Source organism: Muntiacus reevesi, chromosome 2 (assembly GCF_963930625.1).
Source record: "Muntiacus reevesi chromosome 2, mMunRee1.1, whole genome shotgun sequence".
NCBI classification, from domain to species: Eukaryota; Metazoa; Chordata; class Mammalia; order Artiodactyla; family Cervidae; genus Muntiacus; species Muntiacus reevesi.
The window spans coordinates 87,208,799-87,232,397 of NC_089250.1; the positions used below are offsets into that span (position 1 = coordinate 87,208,799).

Consider the following 23,599-nt stretch of genomic DNA (forward strand, 5'->3'; position numbering starts at 1 on the left):
TCTGTTGTAACCTCTCCTTTTTCATGTCTAATTTTGTTGATTTGATTCTTCTCTCTTTTGTTCTTGATGAGTCTGGCTAAGGTTTGTCAATTTTGTCTATCTTCTCAAAGAACAAGCTTTTAGTTTTATTAATCTTTACTATTGTTTCTTTCATTTCTTTTTCATTTATTTCTGTTTGGATTTTTACAATTTCTTTCCTTCTACTAATTTTGGAGTTTTTTTTGTTCTTCTTTTTCCAGTTGTTTTAGGTGTAAAGTTGGTTGTCTATTCGATGTTTTTCTTGTTTCTTGAGGTAGGATTGCTATAAACTTCCCTCTTAGAACTGCTTTTGCTGCATCTGATAGATTTTGAGTTGTTGTGCTTTGATTGTCATTTGTTTCTAGAAATTTTTTGATTTCATCACTAACCCGTTGGTTATTTTGAAGCATGTTGTTTAAACTCCATGTGTTTGTGTTTCTTACAGTTTTTTTCTTGTAATTTATATCTAGTCTCACAGCATTTGGTTGAGAAGATGCTTGATATGATGTCAATTTTCTTAAATTTATTGAGGTTTGACTTGTGACCCAAGATGTGGTCTATCCTGGACAATGTTCCATGTGCACTTAAGAAGAAGGTGTCATCTTCTGCATTTGGATGGAATATCCTGAAGATATCAATGAGATCCATCTCATCTAATGTATCCTTTAAGGCTTGGGTTTCCTTATTCATTTTCAGTTCAGTCACTCTGTCATGTCCAACTCTGTGACCCCATGTCCAACTCTGTGACCCCAGGCATGCCAGGCCTCCCTGTCCATCACCAACTCCCGGAGTTTACTCAAACTCATGTCCATCGAGTCAGTGATGCCATCTAACCATCTCATCCTCTGTTGTCCCATTCTTCTGCCTTTAATCTTTCCCAACATCAGGGTCTTTGCAAATGAGTCAGCTCTTCACATCAGGTGGCCAAAATATTGGAGCTTCAGCTTCAGCATCAGTCCTTCCAATGAACACCCAGGACTGATCTCCTTTAGGATGGGCTGGTTGAATCTCCTTGCAGTTCAAGGGACTCAAACTCTCAAGACTGTTCTCCAACACCACAGTTCAAAAGCATCAATATTTTGGATGCATATATCTTTACAATTGTTATGTCTTCCTCTTTGATTGATCCTTTGATCATTATGTAGTGTCCTTCCCTATCTCTTGTAATCTTCTTTATTTTAAGGTATATTTTGTTTAATATGAGGATTGCTACACCAGCTTTCTTTTGCTTCCCATTTGCATGGAATATATTTTTCCATCCTCTCATTTTCAGTCTATATGTGTCTTTAGGTCTGAAGTGGGTTTCTTGTAGACAGCATATATATGGGTCTGGTTTTTTTTATCCATTCAGCCTGTGCCTTTTGGTTAGAGCATTTAATCCATTTACATTTAAAGTAATTATTGATATATTTGTTCCTATTGCCATTTTCTTAATTGTTTTGGATTGATTTTGTATATCTTTTTTCTTCTCTTGTATTTCTTGACTATGTAAGTCCCTTTAACATTTGTTGTAAAGCTGGTTTTGTGGTACTGAATCCTCTTAACTTTTGCTTGTCTGAAAAGCTTTTTATTTCTCCATCAATTCTGAATGAGATCCTTGCCAGGTACTGTAATCTTGGTTGTAGATTTTTCCCTTTCAGTACTTTAAATATATCCTGCCATTCCCTTCTGGCCTGCAGAGTTTCTGCTGAAAGATCAGCTGTTAAGTGTATGGTGTTTCCCTTGTATGCTACTTGTTGCTTCTCCCTTGCTGCTTTCAATATTCTTTCTTTGTGTTTAGTCTTTGTTAGTTTGACTAGTATGTGTCTTGGCATGTTTCTCCTTGGGTTTATCCTGTTTGGGACTCTGTGCCTCTTGGACTTGATCGACTATTTCCTTTTCACGTTGGGGAAATTTTCAACTATAGTCTCTTCAAATTTTTTCTCATACTCTTTTTTTTCTCTCCCTTTTCAGGGACCCCTATAATTCAAATGTGGGTGCATTTGATATTGTCCCAGAGGTCTCTGAGACTATCCTAAGTTCTTTTCATTCTTTTTACTTTAGTCTGCTCTTCAGAAGTTATTTCCACCATTTTATCTTCCAGCTCACTGGAAGATAAAATAAAATCAATAAAATCAGGCTCGTTCTTCTGCTTCAGATATTTTGCTATTGATTCCTTCTAGAGTATTTTGAATTTCAGTAATTGTGTTGTCTCTGTATGTTTATTCTTTAATTCTTCTAGGTCTTTGCTAATTGAATCTTGCATTTTCTCCATTTTGTTTTCAAGGTTTTTGATCATCTTTACTATAATGATTCTGAATTCTTTTTCAGGTAGTCTGCTTCTTTCTTTTTCATTTATTTGTACTTGTGTGTTTCCAGTTTGTTCCTTCATTTGTGCAGCACTTCTCTGCCTTTTCATTGTTTTTGTTTTTAACTTGTTCTGTTTGAGGTCTCCTTTCCCAGGCTTCGAGGTTGCATTCCTTCTTCCTTTTGGTTTCTGCCCTCCTAAGGTTGGTCCAGTGGTTTGTGTAAACTTCCTATAGGGTGAGATTTGTGCTGAATTTTGTTTGTTTGTTTGTTTTTCCTCTCATGGGCAAGGCTGAGTGAGGTGTTAATCCTGTCTGTTGATGACTGGGTTTGTATCTTTGTTTTGTTTGTTGTTTAGATGAGGCATCCTGCATAGGGTGTTAGTGATGGTTGGGTGATGCCAGGTCTTATGTTCAAGTGGTTTCCTTTGTGTGAGTTCTCACCATTTGATACTCCCCACGGTTAGTTCTCTGGTAGCCTAGGGTCTTGGAGTCAGTGCTCCCACTCCAAAGGCTCAGGGCTTGATCTCTTGTCAGGAATGAAGATTTCACAAGTGGTTTGTAATGGCATTAAGTGAGATTAAAACAAATATCCAAAAACAAGTAACCAAAGATGAACCCCAGACAAATGGCAGTTATAAAATCAGGCAAATAATAATTAAAATAAAGGAATATACAAATACACATACATACCCATGAGCAAAGTAAAAACAGTGCAACAAAAGTAAGGTACAGTAGAGTGACCTGGCAAACAAAGGAAATCAAAAATTATATTTACCAGTTAAGAACAAAACTAACTAAAGCACAACTGGAAAACAAAACTAAAGCAAGATGCCAAGTGGGGAATAAAGCAATGAAAAGCAGACTATACAGTATGTTGAGAGGAAAGGAAAAAAAGAATAGATATGCAAAGTTAAACAGAGGTAGATGAAGAAGATTTATATACATTAAAGATTAACTGCAAGGGGAAAAGAACTGTAGGGAAAGCAAACAAAGGAATAAATGTAGAAAAAATAATAATAGGTTTAAACATTTTTTAATTACAATTAAAAAAAGAGAAAAGAAAACTCCACAGAACTGCAAAAGTCCAATGCAGAGGCAGAGGTTCATAATAAAAATAAAAAATGTGACTGAGGGAAAAATAAAAAGCTCAAAAGCTTAATTAGGTTTCACAGTGCCAATAAAATCAACAACTACAACAGGGGTGGGCGGGGGGGGGGGGTTGGAAATCCAAAAGAATCTACAGAAGAAGTCAAAACATAAGAATAATAAATATTTTTCTTGAGTCACTGCTGTCAGAGTCCTTTCCCTCGCTGGGAGTCACAGTTCACCTCACCTCCCCAGGATGCCCTCCAACACCGCTGGTCTCTGGACCTGCTGTGGGGGCAGCTCAGGTTCTAACCTGGTCCTGCTCCTGTGTGTTCTTGCCTCCAATGCCCACAGCTATCAGAGCTAGTATGTTTTCCTTTGTGGGAGCTCTCAGTGGCCTTTTATATATTCCACAGACACAGAGTCTGCCTGATTGATTGTGTGGATTTAATCTGCAGCTTGTACAGATGGTAGGAAGGTTTGGGGTCTTCTTCCTTAGCCACACTGCCCCTGGGTTTCAACTGTGGCTTTATTTCCACCTCTGCATGTGGGTTTGTCCACTAGGGTTTGCTCCTGAGGCTGCCCTGGAGGGCTTGGGTTTGCCCCTGTGAGGGCCAGGTGTGGAGGTGGTGCAGCTGCTTGGGTTGCAGAGGTTCTGGCAGCACCAGGTACTCGGGGGACTTGACGGCTACAGCAGCAGGAAGGATATCACTCTAGAAGGGTATGGCAACCAGTATTGGCCGATACGCTCCAGTATTCTTGCCTGGAGAACTCCCCTCCCTGACAGAGAAGCCTGGCAGGCCGCAGTCTACAGGGTCGCAAAGAGTCGGACAGTACCGAAGAGACCATACGCGCATAGACACAAGTCTTTTTCTGCCTGTGGCAGCTCTGCCCCAGTGAGAGTTGAGCATGATGGTGGCATGGCTGCGTGGCTTGCGGGGACCCTGGTGGTGCCGAGTGTGCAGGGACACAGACTGCCCCCACCGCAGGAGTTATGGCCCTATCAGTCTTTTTTCATGCCTCTTGTAGCTGGTGATCAGACGCCTCTTTGGCCAGTCTTTCTCCTTAGCGCCACCCGTTCAGGCACTTAGAGGGCTCCCTTGCCTGGGGTCCTTCTCTGCAGTTCAGTGCCTCAGGCATTTGACAGGTCAGCCTCTCTATTGTTCAGCTGCTGATTCTGGTAGTGGGGCTAGAGAGGCTATGGTGATGGCTCCACCCCCTACGCGTGACTCAGCAGTATCGCCTTGCTTCCATGGCTGCCTGGTTTCCCTCCACCAGCATTCCCCACCACAGTCTCCTCCCTCACATCCCCTCAATCCATCTCTCCGCAGTCATCAGCAGCCCTCACCCTGGGATTGCTCCACACTCCCTAAACTCCAGCTCCCAGCTGCTGCTCCTTTCAGGGGACCTGTCTCCCTGTCCCGGGTATGTATGGCTGCAGCAAGGACTGTCTGAGTCTCATTCCATTTAGGCTGCCACAGATCAGCTGTTTCACTCTCAGCCTTGAATGTTTCTCCTCTGACTCCGACAATTGCCCGATGTGGGGAATAGGACCCTGCTTCAGTTCTGCCACCCACCGACAGCAGAGCCAGCCCTACTAACACTCCTGTTTTTCCCCCTAGATCCTTCGTCCTACCAAGTTTTGCCTGGTTCTATATATTCTTTTCCGCTGGTCAGGTACTCCTGTCTGCTCTCAGCTGGTGTTCTGCATGCACTTCTCTGTCTGAAGGTGTCTTCCTGATGTATCCACGGAGAGAGATGTACTCCATGTCCATCTACTCCTCCACCATTTTGTTCTTCCCCCTTCTCTTTTTATAAGGCAAGAAAAATCATACAACCAAGATATCTTCTTTTCTGCCCTTTACGGTAATAACCTGAGCTCTCACAGTTATCTGATTTTCTTCCCTTTCTCATGACTCTGACACTCCACACTATGCAAACAACACATTCGTTTCTTTTATCCACATACATCCCAGATCCTTTTTGGAATGAGATGAGATTACCATACACAAGGCAGAAGCTGGGATAACCCAGTACAAAAGATGCCAAAACTCACCTTCCTCCTAGCAACCTGTACCCACCCCCCAAAAAAACCACCTGAGCTTGTCAGTAGGAATTTCCAATCCTTCATGTATCTGCTCAAGTTTCTGGCTGACTACCTCCTCAGTGGATGGCTTGTGGTTCACCTTCCAACCATCACCCTGCCCATGGCAGCTCAGAAGGAAGAGTCTGGGATCATTCCAAGGCTGAACTCTTTCTGGGTTCCATTACCAACACAGAATCCTAAAGGAGATCAACCCTGAATATTCACTGGAAGGACTGATGCTGAAGCAGAAGCTCCAATACTTTGGCCATCTGATGAGAAGAGCTGACTCATTGGAAAACTCCCTGATGCTGGGAAACATTGAAGGCAAAAGGAGAAGGGGGCAGAGGATTAGATGGTTAGATAGCATCACCAACTCATTGACATGAACCTTAGCAAACTCCAGGAGACAGTAAAGGACAGGGAAGCCTAGCATGCTGCAGTCCACAGAGTCACAAAGAGTCAGACATGACTTAGCAGCAACTAACACCAAGTCCATCACTAATGAGCAGAATCGGTGGCCCTTGCTGGCCCCATGGTTTTCCTCATTAGTCAAATGGGAGAGAGAGAAACCTGTCTTCACTGAGTTCCAGCACACCACCCTCCAGATGTGCAGGACTGTGACCTGCAAAGGTTATTCAAGCTTCCCAGAGGCAGGTATGGCACGGATACTAAGTGAAAAGACTTTCCAAGACCCCAGGGAAGTCCCACCATCCTCCTCTCTGAACTTCCTGGCATCTGCATCTTGTAATGCAAACATTAGTATCTGATGATACAGACGGCTCCTACCACACTTCTTTTAATTAAAAAAAAAATTAATAATTTATTTATTTGACTATGCTGGGTCTGCACTGTTCTGCAGGCTTCATTGCTGTGCATTCGCCAGTTGCGGTGAGTGGGGCTACTATCTAGTTGCGGTGTGCAGACTTCTCACTATAGTGGCTTCAGAGTGTTGCAGAGTATGGGCTCTAGAGTTCGCAGGCTTCAGCAGTTGCGGCTCCCGGGCTCTAGAGCACAGGTTCAATAGTTGTGGTGCACAGGTCTAGCTGCTTTGCAGAAAGCGGGATCTTCCTGGACCAGAGATCAAACCCATGTCTCCTGCATTGGGAGGCGAATTCTTCACCACTGAGCTACCTGGGCAGTCGTCTTTTAAAATATACACTGTTTTATATAGTATGTCTCCTCAAATATAATGTCAAACAATTATGGTCTACATTTCTTGTGCACAGTAAATGTCCTAACCTATGTTATCACAGTATTCAGAGACACAGAAGGAATTAAACTGTGGTTTCTAAGGAAACTTAGGGGCCTTTGCTGGATGTTTAGTCTGTTACAGTCACTGACATGTTGATGGAAAACATAAAGTCAGTGCCCAAAACACATGAGAAGTAATTCCAGAAGTCAAGGAGAGCAAAGCAATAAGAAACATAAAGTGTATGTACATTTTTATTAGAACTGAACACTGAGGGGACTGCCCTGCTAGTCCAGAGGTTAAGACTCCACGATTCCACTGCAGAGGGCATAGGTTTGATCCCTAGTTGGGGAACTTAAAGATCCTGCATGCTGTGTGATGTGGCCCCCCAAAAAACTGAACATTGAGTAAAGGGATTGTGTTGTGCTCAGTCGTGTCTGACTCTGCAACCCCATGGACTGTAACCCGACGGGTTCCTCTGTCCATGGGATTTTTCCCAGCAAGAATATTGGGGTGGGTTGCCATTTCTTCCTCCAGAGGATATTCCTGACCCAGGAATATCTTCTGTGGCTCCTGTATTGCAGGTGGATTCTTTACCACTGAGCCACTGGGGAAGTGAGTAAAGAGAGATGTTAGATTAAATAAAAGGGCTGAACCACTCTGAGGTTCCCCAATTTTGTGTAAAGAGGAAGAACCCAACTTAGTGACAGGATCACCAATAAAATTAGCTTTATTAGAAACCTAATGGAAATATATCCTGCAGTTATAATCACCTGCCTCTAGAATAGGTTTAGCTTCTTCCTGAAAAACTAACTTTCTAAGAGAACAGTGCCATCAGACAATCTCTATAATGAGCAAACACATCGAGTCATCAGCAAGGATTTCAGTTTAGCCAGAGGCCTGGAAAATAATCAAAAATCAGTACAAAGGTGTTAGAAGGATTAAAATGATTCTTCAGAGTAGACTGTCTAGCCACATCTGTAATCAGACTACTGAGAAATTCTGCACCAGCCATATAATAAAAAAGACAGTCAGCATTGGTTTTTAAAAAAATAAGCAGGACTTCCTGAGCAGTCCAGTGGTTAAGATTCTGTGCTTCCAATTAAGGGAGAATGGGTTGGATTTGATCCCTGGTCAGGGAACTAAGATCCCACATGGGCACAGGATAGCTTAAAAAACAAATAAAAAATTAAAAAAACAGTTTTTAAAAAGGGCCAAAGCAAAAACTGCCCTAGCTCTGCCACCGACACAGCTTGCCTATGTGCATCTGAACTCACCCCCTTTCCACATCCCAGAGGAGAAGAGGACTCACCCTGGTTCCCCACCCACATGGGCGCTGCAGCCTGTGCTCCACACTTTGGCTTCTCTGTCTGCGTTACAACCATGCCCATTGTCCTCAGCCTCCCTTCTGTCTTTTAAGCATCTCAGGAAACCCACATTCCAAACAGGAATGTGAGTCCTCAACTCCTCCCAACACCTTGGGATATATGAGAAGAACGATTAACATCTGAATGCTTGCTGGCAGGCCCTGCTGGGCGGTGTCTGACTGGACCCCACCATGTGCAAGTTGGCAGAATTGGCTGTCTACCTCACAAACACGGAGATGGTCCCCCGGACCACTGCTTGGAGGATAGAGACCACCTGTCACTTCTCCTAGTAACTGCTCACTTCTCCACGGCACCTCCCCACAGCTGGAGGTGCCCCAACTGAGACCTCAAGTTCCACAGCTCTGCTTCCCACTCTGGGACTCTTGGAGATGGTCAGTTTCAGCACCAGGACAGGAAATTATTCCAGACTTCCCAGGAGACACTAGAGTTACATGTCTCTGAGGACGAAGGGGCCTGGAGATGTGGCCCTTGAGACACACAACTGTATTGTGACCCATGGTGACAATGTCTTCAGTCCCTAGGGGACATTGATTCATTGCCAGGGACGAGGATGGTGAGATCTGGACGTGGAGTCAAGATGAGTCCAAAGTTCGTCCTGCAGTCACAGTGGAGGCCAAGGTGTTGGGGCTGCTCAGGTAACATTGGGGCAGGGCTCTCTATAACTTAATGAAGTAGCTGAATCTTACTCCTCTCATCTTTAAGACCAGGCAGCAACAGCTAACCATCAGAGTTTAGTGACAATGCAATCATACCAGGTGTGTAAGTCACCAAGATGCCTCAGTCAACAACCCAAGCAATACGTCTAAACAGAGAAACTAGAAAAAAGTTGTCTCTGTCCATCCTGTCCTCTCCTGAAATTCTGCTGTGATGATGATGGTGGTGATGATGATGGTGATAATGGTGATGACAGTGGTGATGATCTGGATGGTGGTGGTGATGGGGATAAGCATGATTTCTTGAGCTCATCACATCCTGCATATCTGGCCCATTTCCTTCTCTAAATAACCATGATATAGTTATTAGCATCACCCACAAGTTCAAGACAACGAAGCTGAGGTGTAGAGAAGGTCAACCAGTTACAGGGGGGCAGAGCTGGAACTCCAGCCCAACTGTGCCCTAATTCACTACCTTCATTTTTATCCCCTCCTTGAAAAAAGGGGGAAGTAAAATGGTAACATAGGCCACGCTGAGTGTGATGATGTGTCATTGTGTAAAATGCTTTTGCACATGTTATGCTGTTTAAGGGGCTTCCCAGACGGTGCCAGTGGTAAAGAACCCACCTGCCAATGCAGCAGACGTAAGAGACGCGGGCTCGATCCCTGGGTCAGGAAGATCCCCAGCAGGAGGACATGGCAACCCGCTCCAGTATTCCTGCCTCGAGAATCCCATGGACGGAGGAGCCTGGAGGGTTACGGTCCATAGAGTCACAAATAGTCAGACATGACTGAAGTGACTTAGCACGCACATGCTGTTTAAGATTCAGACAAGCTCTTTGATGTCGATGCCACAATTCACCGGTATAATCCTGAGGCAAGCAAGGCAGGATCTGAAGCCCGGCAGTCAAATGCCAAAGCTCCTGGGCTTAACCAATCACCACGCTGCCTCCATCACATGTGCTGGGTCACACATTTGGAGCCAACAATGTTGGCAGTTAATGGCCAAACTGCACATACTGCTTCAAATACCTCCCCCAACCATCTCGAGCCATGGCTGGGAGGAGAGTGAAGGCTGCTGCTGCTCCTTGAACACCACCTACTCTGGGTGGGGCTTGTGTGGCCAGGGGGACCCCCCCAAGCCACTGGGCACTGGGGGATATCCATTTCCATCAGGTGACAGACCTGGGACATGCAGGGTATACCTGGGTGCTTTGTCCTCTCCAGGACAGCCCTGGGTCTCTTCTCACCAAGCCGGTACCCACACTAATGAGGCCTGTTCTGGGACTAACTGTGACCTCCTTGCTTACAACAAGGGGGTGAGCAGAAGAGACCTGGACATCTTTTGATAACCCTACTCATTATTGTAGGATTGCACCTGAATGATGATTTTTCTCCTCCATTGTTTCATTGCTGTCACCAATAAACTTTTATTTGCCAGTGATTCTTGGAAATGGTCCTTCCTCTTGGTAATGATGCTGAGTTTTGGTCAGAGAGAACTGTCGGTATGGAAAAGGGGCATCTCTTCTTTCCAGGCATCTAATTCTTCCTCCAGACAGCGAACAAGTCTGTGATTGAAGAAGGTGCCACAGACAGCAGTGTTATCTAAATGGGCTCAGCAGTCAAATTCCATACATTAGCTTAGAATAATAACCTTCTGTATCCAGAAATGCCCCGGATTTAGACATGTTGTCTCTGAACCAGGGTCTAGAGATGAGTGAAGAGGACGGCCACAGACAAAAAGAGAACAGCAAAACCACTCTGCTGTTTATGTGCCACTGAACAAGCGCTGCTGGATTCAGGCAGGTTTGGGAGTTGAATATAGTACAAATTACTGACTCAATGGACAAGAGTTTGAGCAAGCTCCAGGAGATGGTGAAGGACATGAAAGCCTGGTGTGCTGCAGTCCATGGGGTCACAGAGTCAGCCTGGGCCAGGCTGTGGCAGGGACCACCACTGTCTTCCCATCACTTCCACTTCCCTCTTCTCACTAACAGGAACCCCACTCTGTTGAAACGTAGCAACCTGCTCCACTCAGATATATTTTTAAGCCTCCTGTGTTAAGGGTAGGGGTGTGGGGGGCCCAGTGAGATTGGGAGAAGCCCAGGAGAGCTCCGTAATGGGGTCAACCTCAGGGAGGAGAGAGTCCCCTCCCCCACCCATTCATTCCTCCTGTCTCGACTAAAGATTCCATGACTTGATAACAGAAGGATGGAGCAGAAAAGTAAGAGGAGCCTGAGTCTCTCTGGTGGTCTCACAGCACTGATGCCAAAAGCTTGGGCTCTGTGCATCATGCCAAATCAAATCTTGGAGACAGAGTTTTGGGTGAAGCAGAAAAGAATAGCTTTATTGCTTTCCCAGGCAAAGGAGGATGCATCTGGCTCTGGTCATCCCAACCCGGGAGGATCTGGTGAGGAGCTTTATACCAATGGTTCACGGATGGGGATGCTGATAAGATTAGGGTGTGCGCAGGAACTGCACTCCTTTAATCTGGCCTCAGGTGGTCTTTCTCTGGAATGAAGAATGCTAACATCTTCCATTTGTTGTTTTTCAGTCACTCAGTTGTGTCTGACTCTTTGCGACTGAAAGGTCGGGTATGTTGAGGCATGCCCCGGGAAAAAGTGCCGCAGACAAGTTCTGGAGGCTGGCTAAACTTCCTGGGACCGACCCCCCACCCCCCCAGCAGCCTGGTCCGATCAGGAACCGACACAGAGCCCTTGGACACCAACCGCCGCTGTAGCCCGCGCTTTCTTCCTTATATAGAAGTACCTGGCCTGGACGCCCGGCCCGGGCTATAAAATCTCTCCCCATTTCTCATAACTCGCAGACTCCCTTTGTCCCCTTGCTCACTCGCCCCTCCCCGGGAGATCTGCCCGAGAGTGCCCGCCCAATAAAGGCCTTTTACCAACGGTCCCTAGAGGTGGCTTTTTCTTCCCACGGCGTTTTCTAACAGCGACCTCATGGACGACAGCATGTCAAGTTTACCTGTCCTTCACCATCACCTGGAGCTTCCTCAAACTCGTGTCCACTGGGTCGATGACGCCATCCACCCATCCTGTCCTCTGAGGTCCCCTTCTCGTCTGGCTTTCAATCTTTCCCAGCATCACAGTCTTTTCCAATGAGCTGGGCCTTTGCATCAGGTGGCCAAAGTAATACAGCTTCAGCTTCAGCTTCAGCATCAACTAGCTCAAAGATATGTGTATTTCCTGAGGCAGAACCATTACCCTGCTCCAAGCCTTCACTATTTTCTCATGGCTGCCCCTCCCTTGTGTCTGCATCCCCTCCCTTCCCTGATTAGTGACTTTTGCTATTTTCCTTTTGGAGCTCAGGGAAGGTCATGGAAGCTGCAGTCTGTTCTCTACAAACAAGGAATGGAGGACAGAAAGGCTTCCATGCTGAGGAGTTTCACAGGGTCTATTTCAGTTTTAGCACCAACTCATTATCCTTGAACCATGTATTTTGGAGCTCACGTTAAGTGAGAGAAAATAGATGCCTATCTTTCTTAAGGGACTATTTCAGGTCTCTGTTAACAGAGTCATTAAAGAGAACTTGCCTTTTGACACTAGGTGTATGCTGCAGTCCACACTCGGGAGCTAATTAGTTGTGGCTTTCATGTGACGGTTTTTCTATGAAGAATCAGGGATGCCGCAGAGAGAAACCTCACCCAGTTAATCTGCCTCCCACTGTCAAACAGGGGGTTGAGGGACATCAAGAGAGAAGACAGGAGGTGGCCACAGACAGGCAGGAAGGGCTCCCAGGAGGAGAAGGAAGGGAGAAGGGCAGCCAGAAAGCAGTGCTAAGTGGAGGAGGCGGCATTGTTGGGCTGTACCCACAGGCACGCAATCCTGTGCTTGCCCAGCCTCAAGATCAAAGAAAGAACCTGGAGTCGGCAACAGAAACATCAGTGGTTTGATGACTGGAAGACCTTACACATCTGAAGCCAGGTCCTGCAGAGACATCCCACTGTGTGCAGTGGGTAGCAGGCAGAGCCTAGAAATCTTTGCTGCTGGGGATATGGGGAGGGTACCAGTTGAAACAGGAATCAGATTTCTTGCACACAGAGCTGAAGAATGAACTTCACGAACACACAAACACTCAAGCGAGCAGGATTTATGAAAGAGAAGGAAAGTACAAAGCTCTCAGCATAGACACTGACAGGGAATAAAGAGTCCCCCCTAAGGCAAGACTTACAGAAGTTTATATCCTTACCAGTATTAATCTGTACATTTTTGGTTGGTGCCTATCATTAAAATATGTCATTTTTAGTCAATTAGTTTAAAGGTCAAGATGTTTAACTTAACATCTTTATGGCTTCTCTTGATCCTTGGATTACTTCCCCACCCTTTTTCATGCCCCCTGGCCATTTTACAATGGACCAGATGTATGGGCTGAAAAGTAATGATCACCAGTTTTACCCTCAGGCATATGGTACAGAAGTTAATTACTGCCTCCCCTGGATCTAAGTGCTGATAATTTATCAGACCAAGGACACATTCCAGGAATTGGGGACAAAGGGTAGAGCTTCAGGTTAAAATAGAGCAAGATGTTTATTGAATGAAAATAAGACAGAGGTCTCAGAGTCCTACACTGACTGCCTAGCAATTTCTACCTCACAGCTATGGGGGATGTGATGTCAGGTTGGCTCATCAGTTACCAGGGAAACCGGCAAAGAAGCATGCTCCTCTTCGTCCCTTTGAGTAATGATTTTTGTTGTTGTTACTGTTTTTGGCCACATCGCCAGCATGTGGGATTCTAATTCCCCAGCCAGGGATTCAACCTGGGCCCCTTGTATTGGAAGTGCAGAGTCTTAACCACTGGACCACCAGGGAAGTCCCCGCACTGCCCCTTTGATAAGCTAACATGGTAAGGCCATTCCAGTCTAAAGATCAGAATAAACACTAGGTGAATCGGGGGGCATTAACCGATCAGAAAGGTCAGTCACGGGAGTGGGGTATGGGTGAGGCATGGCCTGTCAAAGCAGGAGATGTTCAGAGAGCAAGAGAACAGTCACCTTGGGGGCCTTGACTATATAGGTGTCTAGGTCAGCCTTTGAGCCAGGCTCCTGATGGAAACCACGTCACCTCTACGCAGGCAGTGCCACTAATGACCACACACACAACAGCCACAAGGAACTCTGTCCTAGTGTAGGAGAGAGTGGTCCACTGAAAACCAGTCCTCCCTACAGCCCCTCTGAATTTTTTTAAAGGGGGATGCTGCTCATAGCACCTGTATCACAGGCTTGTTAAGAAAACTTCATGAGCTCTTGCTTATTTATTTATTCTTGCTTATTTGGCTGTGCAGCATCTTAGTTGTGGCATGCAGGATCTAGTTTCCTGACCAGGGATCAAACCTGGGCTCCCAGCATTGGGAACACAGAGTCTTGGTCACTGGACCACTAGGGAAGTCCCCAGCTCCTTTGAATTGACTGCACTTATAGAAGGGTAAACATTCCATGGGAAATCTATCAAAACAGCATGGGAAAGTCACACACACACAGCCATCTGAAAACTTGAGAACTGCAAAAAGGAGGGAAAATGTCACAACATTTATAGGTATTCTCAGGTTGTAACATGACCAACCCTAGGTGATGAGTTGAAATCTGTTCCCAAGAAAGACAGGTTGAGGTCCTAATCCCCAGGAGCTCAGAATGTGACCTTATTTGGAGAGAGGATCATTCTGCAGATGAATTATTGAAGATAAGGACATACCAGAGTAGAGTGGGCCCCTAATCCAACATGCCTGGTGTCCTCATAAGAAGACAGGAAGAGGGGGTCAGGGCTGGAGTGATGCATCTAGAAGCCGATGACCACCAAGGATTGCTGGCAACACCCAGGGACTGGGGTAGATTCTTCTCAGAGCCTCTGGGAAGAACCAGTGCTATTGACACCTTGATATGTCTTCTAACCACCAGATGGATGAGACAATGAATTTCTGTTACTTTAAGCCACCTAGTTTGCTGCACAGTAAGTCCCCTACATGTGAAGGAGTTCCGTCCCTAGTGTTTGTAAGCCCAGTTTGTTTATAAGTCCAACAGTTAGCCTAGGTACCCAAGTGACACAATTGGCTATATAGTACTGTACTGTAATAGTTTGTAATACTTTCACACAAATAATACATTAGCAAACACAAAAAACAAAGAAGACATTTTTAATCTTACAGGACAGCACCGTGAAAAGTCCAGTGGTACAGCACAACAGCTGGCATACAGGGGCTGGCACTGAGTGAACAGGCAAGAAGAGTTACTGACCCGAGGAGGGAGGGGAGGAGGGAGGTGTGGCCCTGACGGACAGGCAGCAACAGGAGACCTGCCGCGTCACTCAGGCCTGACGCTGACAGCACAGGGTCTGGCTCCCTGCTGGGACCAGGTGCATATTTTCATCTTTGAAAGTTCTCAGTCTGAAGGTTCATATGTAGGGGACTTACTGTCCTCTGTTACAGCAGTCCAGGGGGAAAATATACTCCATATTCCTAAAACTTTTCATTCAGCGGTGAAATTCTAGTTTCCATTTGGAAGCCAAGTTTTTCTTTTCTCCCCTTTTAAAATCAAAAGACATAATTTAACATTAAAACATCAAAGAACTTCTGTTTTTTCCAATAGTAATTAAATCTATTTCAGGCTTCAGAATAAATAAATGCCTTTTAATACTCCAGAGCAGAAAAACTTATGGAGGCATGGGCTAGAGTTTTTCAGACTCACTTAAATTTGCTTGGAAAAGAATTGTTTTAATGAAAAGTCACCCTACATGTAGTTTCTAGTATAAAATTTCTTTTGCTTGGGTTCTATAGTGTCTCAGCTCCTGAGATGCTATCACATTAACTGATTAGCATAAACGTGATCATTAAAATAAGCTTCCCATATTGTAAAGAATGCGGTAATACACATACTAAAGTTTAATGTCAAATTTTACATTTTCTTCTTCTGGAAACAAAGATTGAGGAACAAGTATTATAAGCTTCCCAACTATTAACATTCAGGATACTCCATTAGTCAAATAATCTATCTAAACAATAATTCTTTTATCTAATATAACAAAATTCAGTCTACATATGGATGCCTAGAATTCCTTACCAATGATCCTGTTTCATTTTTTACAGCAGCCTTTAAAATGGAATGGTGCTTCTAAAAGAGTGCCTAAAATATATATCTGAGGCAGGGCTCTGAATTTCAAATGAAATGCCTTTACAATAGGATTGCCATATCAAATACAAGATGCTTGGCAAAATTTGAATTTTAGATCAACAATGTTTTTTTTTTTTTTTTCAGAATAAGGGTGTCTCATGAAATATCTGACACAAAATTATACTAAGACATGATTTGTTGTTGATCTGAAATTCAAATACACCCGGGTATCCTATATGTTTATGTGCTAAACCTAGCAACTCTACTTTGAAAGTATAAATTGGAAAGCTGAGACACTGCCCGAGTAAATTCTACTGATGGAAAGGAGCTTTTAATCCAGGAAAAGCCGATTCCATACTACATCATTCAGGGCTGGAGGGTCTGTTGATACTTGGTTAGTCAAGGCCTGCCTTGATGATTTCTCTCCAAAGAAAACAAAGGAACTGAGAAACAATCATGAGTTTCCTTTGCTTTTCTACCAAATTCTGAGAACCACCCCCATAAACCTCTATTTGACTTTTAGCAAAATTAGCATGTGAGAAGAGGAAGGTTTTCTATGACTTAGGAAACACTAAAGTCATTCTTTGAATGGATGACTTCTGGTTCTAAGAGCCCAGGAAATTGTTTCTCTACTTTTATTACTTTTTCAAAGAACTGTTAGAATTTACTGAAGTGGACACTCTTCAGGCTATTTAGTTGACCAAGAACTGGTAGTAAGTGGGCATCCCCATCCAGATTAGATCTGACAAGAGTCCAGATCCTTTTCTGCTTATTGAAAACTTCACCATCTGGGACTTCCCTGGAGGTACAGTGGTTAAGACTCTCTGCACTCCCAATTCCAGGTTCTATCCCTAGTCAGGGAACTAAGATCCCACATGCCACAACCAAAAAAAACATCCTGTGTGCCACAACCAAGACCCAGTGCAGCCAAATAAATATTTTTTAAATGATGGGGGAGAAAAAAGAGAAAACTTCCCATCTTTTCCTGCTACTGTTATGCCCGATGTCCAAATCCCCGAGCGGGAAGAAAAAAAGGCTTCTAAGACAATGCAACTCGCAAAAAAGGGAAGTTTATTACTGACTCGAGCCAGGGCCTTCTGCCTCACCCATCACAGTGGTGCAGGGTCAGAAAAAGCCCCGAGCCCAAGCTGTTAGCAAATTTATAAGATATGCATAAGCAATTAGTAGCTGGCTTAAGCGGATTGGTTACATGTTTGCAAAGCAATTCTATTGGTACAGACTTTCGCGGGCTTTTTCAAACCTGGGCGTTCGCGGGCTTTTCAGTTTTCCCTTTGTCTCTTACTGGGCGCATATTGATTGGCTGGCTCCAGGTTACCTGATGCGGGTAGGGAATCTTACCATTTCGGGGGAAGCTAAAACTTAATCCAGGCCGCCTGTCATGGTATTAACCCTGGCAGCCTCACATTCCCCCCTGTCTTCTTGTTTCTGTGGAAGGCCCAATCATGGGTCATTTATCTGCGGGGGCAGTTGAATATTGAGATCTGAGTAACATTAGGTGGACAGACAGGCAGTGTGTTTTTCCTAACAACTTTCCCTTGAGAGAGACTTCATACTCAAGATGCTTTTTGGGAATTGGGGCGGAGGTCTCTTTCTTCTGTAACTTCTTCTTGCTGTGCCTGGGCGTAGGCCTGCCTGGCAGAGCAGAAGTCTCTCTATACCTGACCTAAGTTGGGGTGTCTTATATCTGAAACCAGCTTTTATTTTTGTAATAACAGCAACTTAGTTTGAAACTGTTGGCGCCTCTCAGAGATAAAATAGACAGTTGCCAAACAAGAGACCTAACAGGATGGTCATCACTGGTCTCCAGAAACAGGAGGCAACATTTGGGGTGATTTGCTGGTGGTCAAGCAACAGAGCTGTGTTCCAGGAATTTTGTGTTTAGTCTGAAGTTACCATATTTTACCTGGGTAGGGGCTCCAGTTCTGTAGAAGAACTCAAAAGACATTGTTATGCATGTTTTTTGAGTCAGAACCAGGACCCGTCTCAAGGCTGTACCACCATTTGATTGTTTTTTTTTTTTTTCTGTTTCTGTATTTTTTTTTTTTTTTTTCCTGATTAGCAATTGTTTGAATCTATGCTTTAGAACTCAGGGAAGGTCAAGGAGGCTGAATAAAGCCTATATTTTATAGTACAGCAGGTCTGTACTCTAGAGTCACCAGCCCACAGAGTCTTGCTCAGCTTTAATTTAGGGAACAGGGTAACTATGACTGTGATAATCTCTTGTCAAAATGGGACATAGGATTGCCTCAACCTGGAGAAGAGACATTGAACTGGAAGTATTCCTGAGTTCCAAGTCTCAGATCTGAGCCTTGCATGATCAAAATCTCAATCCCCTGGTCTGCCATTTTGTTGTAACATACCCAGTTAGTAGTAGCTAGAGGAGGGATAACTGGAGTTTTAATAGACAAAATAAACCTCTTTTTTAGAAGAATAGGCCTGAAACCCAGTCTGGACCCGGCACTTCAGGGAGACCTGTAGCCAGGTGGCCAGTTGCCCAGCCTTATAAGAAGTAAGGTAGAAGTTACTAGCTTCCAGCAGACATTGTTTTGAGAATGGTGGCATCCAAGCCCGACACGACTCAGAAAACTCAAGTGTCCAGCAATACAATGTCTAATCTGAAACTACACCCATAGTAACACCTGGTTATTTCTCAGGATGTCTGAACCATAGCTGAGTACTCTATTTTGACTTTTAATTGTAAAATTTTCTTTAATAGCCAAAGCAGATGGCACCATTAATGATGTCAGTGTTTCTCTAAGTATGAGAAGATGCAAGAATTGGGACTCACAAAATCTCCTGAAAAGATCTAACTATCTGAAGGCCTGTTCTGCCAGTTTTTTTTCTAGAGCACGGAGTGCCTCATTCTTGATCTTCACCCTGAACTCCCTTCAGGGCCGTTAAAAGTCAGCAGCTGCAGTGGCCATGATCCAATCTCTGTAGATGTAGATGGCAAGTGTCAATCTTCAGTTGGCAGAGCCCCTTTTTGTTCATAAACTTGACCATGATTTTGAGGGGGGCATTTCAAGGCCATTTTATCCCACGGTGCTGAGAATGTCCATTCTCAGGTTTGGCAAAGATTTTGTTGACAGGCCACTCAACGTGCTGTTACTGGACTAGGCCATAAAACAGTATCCAAAATTCTCTGGACCACCTGTCTTACTAGCCTCTTGATCCAGGAAAACATTCCCTCTTGTTGCTTTTTCTCATATCTAGAGTTACACTGCCATCATCATTGATCTCATAGGGAACTATATATTATTTTATCAGAGACCTCAGTCATACATTTGGCACTGTAAGAAATAGCAATTTTGTAAAACAGGTGAAATACAAAGAACATAGCCAGCAGTACTAGTAAAGTCACAAGTAAGACTTAAGAGCTTTCATTAGATGTAGCCCAGTATATATCTCAGGTCGTCTGACTTAGTCTATTCTGTACGAATCTTTATCTTTCAGGGAAATTATACATTGGCACTACCATCTATAAGGCACATAGCTCAGTTTTTTACTGTTACTAGACTGATTATCTTTAGCATGATATAATTGTTTTTAACACAGAGGAGACTTTAAACCTCTTATAATTGTGGGAGACTTTTTTGTTGTTGTTGTTGAAACTTTTTTGTTGTTCTGATTGAGCTTGAGGAATAGAAAAAGGCTCAAATTTATGGCCAGAGTCAGAGTAGGCATTATTAATTGGCCCAGTGAGGGGATCTAAATTTTTTCAGGGCCAACCAGTTAGAGTCTTGTAGTGGAGAAATTTACCAAGGTAACCCAGAACTAGATACAGGTAATTGGCCACAAACCCAACAACTGGATTGATTTCTAAAACCAGCATAGAATCAGGCCTCTGCTAGAAAAGCATTTGATTTATATGCAAAGGTCTAACAAGTCAAGAAAACATTATAAATGATCATACAAAGCAGATCCAGCATCTTGGGCAAGCTGTCTACCTCTGATGTTGCTGTCTTCTCATCCTGATGTAGTTTCTTTTGTTTGAGCATCATTTTAAGGTGAGATCAGGTCAGCTGTCTTCTCTATAGACTAATCCAGTGTAGGAGCCTTTGAAAGTGGGAATTAATCTAAGAGTTAATTTCTCTTCAGTTTTATTGTGCATGAGCTAGTTAAGAGTACCTGATAAAAAGTCTTTCCATCCAGGTTGGAGACAGTCTCTTAAATTATGTCTTTTTCCAGTCCTGGTTGCAGGCCACGAGGCATCTGATCTTCATCCAAAGATAGATTACTGAGATAAGCTTTAGAAACAAACTTTTACATTAATATCACATAACAGCAAAGAACTATCTGAGAAATGAGTCTTACTACATGCAGACTTCTATCAACAAACTGGGATTTAACATTTATGTACCTGTTAGTGAGATAACCTTCTTAGCTCATTTGTTAAACTTACTGGAAACCTAAGAGACCAAATTATTTTTATAACTAGTTTGAGAGGAAGGTTTTTTTTTATTTCCGGAAAACACACGATTTAAACCTGTAATTTTTAGATAGAAACCATAAAAGTTATAAGCATATTTGCTGGTTCATTTAGTCCTTTGTTAACTTTTGTGAAGTCATCAGGTTTTTCATTAGAATACCAAGACGTATCAGAATGTTAAGAACTCCATATACTTTTTAGGATATCTGTATTATAAATTTTTTCATACATTATAACATGAGCAGATTTATTACTCATTTGATAATCTTTTTCATGTAATTTAACCAACTAAATAAACAGTTTAATATCCCTCTTTGGGGTGTTTCAGGGGCCCACTGAAACACCCCAAAGTTAGCTAGATGTCAAAGGAACTTCAAAAGAATTTAATTTAGGAAGTTTTATCGAAAAGATCAATTAAAAGCTTTAGAACATTTGGTCAGATTTAGTCAATGTTGATGGGTGTATCATTTAGCTTGTTGATATATCACAATGGGTATAAATACCAAGGCTCAAGGTCTAGTGAAAGTCAGCTCAGCCACTTGGACCTAATTGGTTCTAAGCAGTTTTCTTACAACCAGGTCATTTTTAACAAAATCCACTTATCTAACTAATTGTAATTTAATTTTAGAAAATCTTGATCATGCATAACTCTTTTTACTATTTTTTCATACTTTACTGAAAGCACACTTCTTGCTTTCTTTTAGCAATCAAGAGCTAACTTTTATTAGCATTTTATAGATTGGTGAGCATAAATACCAGTGATAATTTTTAAAACTCTTGCTTTTTTTAAAACATTTTAGGATGGCATGGAACATTATTCATTTATAGTCCCAAATCTCTTTCGTTTTTCTGTAAAAAGAAATTAGTGTTTAGTAGTAAATGTTTTAAAATCTTATTTCATTTGGAAATGACCTAATTATTTAGACACACACACATATAAACCTGGCAGTCCTCATCAGACACTCCCTTAAATACAAGAATGCAGTCTCTCAGAAAACCTTCTATAGAGACACAAAACTTCAGATGTCTTCAAAGATTTTAAAAGGAGGAAGGGAAGCCAGGTTGAAAGAAGGAGGAGGAGGCGGGAGAGGGGGCAAAAGGGGTGGACTTACAGACGTCTCCTGCCACCTGCAGACACCCAGGCGTTACAGGAATTTTCCTGGGCTTCCAGAAAAGGGAGACCAGAGACAATGCCGGCACACACACAAACACGGAGAGCCGAAGACAAACACACAGACAGACAGACATCGGCCGACGACACAGCGCTGGGTTTTCGGGCCCTCTGTATTTTTTTTGCCTCCCGGTAGCCGATTTACTTTACCGAATGGCGTCCGCTGTTCACCAGACTCGGGGTCGGGAGAGGAACTTTTTTTCCCGCGGAGTCGGCTGCCTCCCAGCGCGTCCGCTGGCCTTGGCCTTACGCCGCCTGGCCCCCCCCTTTATAGAAAGCCTTCCTGCAGAGTCGGCTGCCTCCCAGCGCGTCCGCTGGCCTTGGCCTTACGCCAACTAGTCCCCCTTTATAGAAAGCTTTCCTTCTGCGCCAGATACGTACCCTCCTGCTCCCCAGCAGGGCCTTGAATTTACTCTGGTCCTTCCTGAGCACCGGTGTTATTATTTATCCTTCCCCTTTGTCCTGTAAGCGTTTTCTTCTCCCGGTCAAGGCATCCCGGACGAGCCCCCAAATGTTATGCCCGATGTCCGAATCCCCGAGCGGGAAGAAAAAAAGGCTTCTAAGACAATGCAACTCGCAAAAAAGGGAAGTTTATTACTGACTCGAGCCAGGGCCTTCTGCCTCACCCATCACAGTGGTGCAGGGTCAGAAAAAGCCCCGAGCCCAAGCTGTTAGCAAATTTATAAGATATGCATAAGCAATTAGTAGCTGGCTTAAGCGGATTGGTTACATGTTTGCAAAGCAATTCTATTGGTACAGACTTTCGCGGGCTTTTTCAAACCTGGGCGTTCGCGGGCTTTTCAGTTTTCCCTTTGTCTCTTACTGGGCGCATATTGATTGGCTGGCTCCAGGTTACCTGATGCGGGTAGGGAATCTTACCATTTCGGGGGAAGCTAAAACTTAATCCAGGCTGCCTGTCATGGTATTAACCCTGGCAGCCTCACACTACTACATAACAAATTAACACAGTTAAAGATTTACACATTTCTTAGCACAGATCTATGGGTCAGGAATCTGGACACAGCTAAAAGGAATCCTCTGTAGTAATCAACCTGGTATGAAGGGCTGTGTTCTCATCTGAAGATTCGGCTAGATGAGAATCCACTCCCAAGCTCACTCAGGTTACTGGTAGATTTTATTTCCTTGAGGTTGTACCTAGTGGGAGGCTGTCCTAGGCTCCTAGAGGTCACCTGTGGTTTCTTGTCATGTGTCTTCTCTGTATGAGCCCTTGCTCCATCACATCAGCAAGGAGAGCCTCTCCAGTGTCTGCTAGCAAAACAGACTAGGAGAGCCTTATATAATGTAACATAACCATAGGAGCAAGAGCGCATCATGTCTGCTGCACTGTACTGGTTAGAAGCCAGACACAGTTCTCATCCAGGCTTAAGGGAAGGGATGGGATGAAGGGGTGAGAACCAGGAGGGAAGAATAAAGTGCTCAGCCCTCAAGCTATAAGCCTACAAAGTTGCTTAAACATCTTAATGCAGATTCCAAGTACAAGTAACCACACTAAAGAACATAGCTTTAGTGTCTTCTGTCTTTGAGTTACATTTTTGAACAGCCAGCATTTACTAAAATTATGAGCTCTTGGAGAACTTCTTTAGTTGCATAGTTTCACAAGGACCCCAGTCCGAGAGCCTGACTTAGGAGTTTAAAAGAAACCAGGTTGTAGATAAAGATCTTATCAAAAACAATTGTAATCCCAGTATTACATTTCTTCAGGCCCCCAGTGTTCAGAGTCCAGCAGCAATATCCATCTGGTGATATCCGGAGAGTAGAGGGCTGGGGACAATTTTACTAATAAAAATCGTGGTGGCAGATCAATTTCCTTTCATTTGTACAACAGAGTGGTGTACTCTAAGTCACTCTAATGATGGCATGGTCCTCTGAATTCTCCACGGCAGTGGAGGGTTATCACATCCTCGGTGGGGAAGCATCGTGGTCAGAGCAAAGGCAGGACAAGTTATGGTGGCAACCAGGCTGGGAGGAGCTCACGAGCACAGAACAAGGCGCAACCTCAGGATCGCATGCATCATGCTGCCCTCCTTGTGCAGCTGTTTCACCTGTTGGTCCCTCTGTCTGGAACATGTCCTCTAACCCTTGGTGCAGCAGGCTTCTCTCATCCTCCAGGTCTCGACTTGAACGTCAGC

At 43.9% G+C, this 23,599-nt stretch overlaps 1 protein-coding gene and 1 non-coding gene across 2 annotated transcripts in view; both read right to left on the minus strand.

The window, feature by feature from the left end:
* Positions 1 to 23,599, minus strand: part of SLC35F3 (solute carrier family 35 member F3) — a 430,537-nt gene that overhangs the window by 347,373 nt on the left and 59,565 nt on the right. The gene's annotated exons all lie outside the window — the stretch shown is intronic.
* TRNAG-UCC (transfer RNA glycine (anticodon UCC)) lies at positions 13,465 to 13,537 on the minus strand. Its single transcript has one exon. It is a non-coding gene; the product is annotated as a tRNA-Gly (tRNA).